Consider the following 3,219-nt stretch of genomic DNA (forward strand, 5'->3'; position numbering starts at 1 on the left):
TGACACTTTTCTTCCCTTTTTCTAAAAGGTTGCAATGTTTTCTCTGATTTCCCAGTTCGCATCAGGCACCTTTCCCTATCCTGCAGGCCTGCACTCACAGAGCTTTATTTAAAATTATTTATCACAATAGTATCTTCAGTGAACATGACGTGGGTTTTTCCTCATGCAACCCAACCTTCTCAGAAAAAGACCTTGTGTGCTAAGACATTGTGCTGACATGTTTTCCTTGCTCTGTAATATTGTGTAAACAAACTGTAATGTTTTATTTTTTTTAAGCCTTGCCAACTTTGCACAGCGTCTGAAGACAAAATAGGGCTGGCTGCTTCTGCCTTGGTTTTGTTTAAAAAAGAAAAAAAAAAAAGGAAAGGGCAAAGGGAGGAGACGAGGAAAATCCACTCATGATTTTCTTTTCCTGTCTGCAATCACAAGCTGCATTGCTACCCAATCTGCTCCCACCCAAATTAACCCAATTTCCTAATTTACTCAAAAGATTTCTGGGCTTTTCTTATTGCATTGGGAATATTTGCCCTTTACAGTAATAAGCTCTCCTCCCTGAGCTGGAGAACATTATGGAGAGCTCCCCGAAGAACTGCCACTTTTCTGGTCCCAACGCAGGTCTCATTTTTTCCTCATTAGCAGCAATTCATGAATGTCTGGAGGTGTTTTGTGCTTCTTTTGTTTCTTTGCAGTGAATTTGTAACCATGCCCTCGACGGCAAACTCTCATCTCCTGGTGATGGGGGTCAGTGTCTGCGGGCGCAGCGGGTGCCAGCGTGCCCCGGCTCGTTGCAGTGACTGCAGCGGCTGGGGAGAAACAGATACTGCCGCTATCATCTGCAAATGCCTCTGCACTGCATACCGATGATACGAACGTAAAATGGTTCTCGGGTTAATGCATTGATGCTCAATGTCAGAGACTAATTCATTTTTCCCTGTAAATCAGGAATATAATCTCAAGTAAAGAGACTTCAATAGACAGGAGCAATCCAGAGACCTGTAAGTGAATTTCTTAGGTTTCAGCCCTTGCAGCTGACTCCATGAAATCAATGTGCCAGCCTGGAAATATTCCTCTCTCATAGCTATTTGCAGGATTGGACCATTAATGATTCTGTGATTCTGTGCTTAGGGGCATGGTTTAGTGGGCATGGTGGTGTTGGGTTGACGGCTGGACTCGATGATCTTAGAGGTCTTTTCCAACCTTAATGATTCTGTGATTCTTTGTGATTATATCTTTCTTTGGCGAGCTGGGGGTAGGTGGTTATCTATAAAGGGTTTTCATCCCAGACATGGAATTGGGTTTTCAAGACTACACGATTCCTGGGTACGTGTTTATGGATAAACTTACAAAGTAAGGTGGCTTGAGGTGTGTTACCAATTCACTGCGCCTTTTGGAAGGACGTTCAATGTACCTACCTGAATTGTTACTGAGTTTTCTGGAACTGAAAATGTGGGTGATACAGAGGGTGGTCCTTCCCCTTCACCCACTTATTTTAATAAGCTTCTGAAAAGGATTTAACTTGAAAATAAGTTGCAAGTAAGCAATGATACTTATTTAAATAAAAGCGTGATTAATCATTGAAACGGAAAAATTTTAAAAGCCCATTTATTTATTTAGTATGGTCTGTTCTTCGCTTGTCAGGTTTTGTTTCTCTTTCTGTTTCCCTGAAGGCAGCAGAGGAAGGAGCTTCAGCTCCTCTTGACATCAGCCTTTCGCATCTCAAACCCCGCAGCGTTTCTGCAGGGTTTGAATTTTTCGTGGCATTATTGATTGAGGTTTCTCTTTTGTCTTGCTGTTTCTATTGTTAACTTTTCAAGAGGTGAAGCTATTCCTTGTTGCACTTCAAGCTTTATCAAAAGGTGTTACTTTTGGCCCCGAGTCTACAGCTTGGGAAGATGAAGTGGGTGCTGCGGTAGCTGGTGTGTGAGCGTCGGCGCTGCTTTTGCCGCAGGGCAGAAAAGAAGTTCACATGAGTTTAGCAGGCAGGACCAGATATCTATAGCAACGTATTTGTATATCCTGTGCCTTCTCTGTTGCAACGCTCGTTGCTTAGGATACTGGCATTAAAACACGTAACAAAATCTGCTCTTTACTCCAGAGTTCATTATCTGTCCCAGGCCCATGTAATTGCACATTTCCCCTCCCAGTTCAGATCACACCCATTGACGGGCCTTGGGCAAAGCATAGTCCAGAGGATGTCGTTATAATCCCATTTTACAGCCTATTTGCTACATGATCTTTTCTTACTGCTAGGCATTTGTTGCTAGCTGGGGTGCCCGAGAATCCATCTCCCTCTTGCAGCTTGGCCCACAGGAGCTGGAGTCTTCTTAAATACATCTGTGCTTTGACTGAGTTGGTGAGTGCTGCAAGAGAAATGGTGCTAGATTTTCTGCTGCAAAGCAGATAGCTCAGATAATATGAAGAGTATTTATTCTATTTCTCTGTGCACTGTCTTTCTCTGCTGGAGAGCAACTCTGTCCTACAGACAGGCATTTCATCAATTTTCTTCTTTTTATTAACACTAAATCAGTATCCAAGGGGGTTTGCACAAGGAAGTGCATCTCTAAGGAGTCATTCCTTCTTTTGCATCCGTAACTGATGCTCTAAGAGGATGCCATCAGGAGTTCTGTTCAAGGGGGTTTTGCCTTCAGAAGGTTTGCGGTGACAAAGCCGGGTTGGTCTCTGGGTTACGTGCTCGGAGAACGCTTCTACCCGCAGTAACTGGTGGTTGACAGAGAGTTCATGTAAAAGTAGGATGCACTGAGCTTTGTTACAAGTATTTCAAATACTTCAGTGCATGGATGCTGACAACCAGTCCATCTATTGGTAAAAACACAGAATTGCTACTTTAGCTGTTTCAGAGTTAGCTACAGCTACTCACTGTGTTGCTGCATAACTGGTGTGCGTCTTGGCCTCAGTAAAAGACCTTTTTTCTCATTGCTAGGCTTTTGTTACGACATTATTGCTTATTTTTGGTGAGCCTAGAAGGACAGAGGATATATTCAGGTAGGAGTTCTCCAGCCTATTGCAGGCAGGCAGCAGCACCACATAATTTTAACAAAAATTTTGGTGTGAAACGGGAACAAAAATGCATCTGCATTTCCCCCTGTTTGAGCCTTACATGGCTGAGTATTGCTTTCATGAGCGATGGTATACTTGTGAAGTCTACTGGTCTGCAGTTACACTTCCAAGCTTTTCCTTGGCTGATCACCTCAAGGGCAT

Source organism: Fulmarus glacialis, unplaced genomic scaffold (genome assembly GCF_000690835.1).
Source record: "Fulmarus glacialis isolate BGI_N327 unplaced genomic scaffold, ASM69083v1 scaffold3991, whole genome shotgun sequence".
Taxonomy (NCBI): Eukaryota; Metazoa; Chordata; class Aves; order Procellariiformes; family Procellariidae; genus Fulmarus; species Fulmarus glacialis.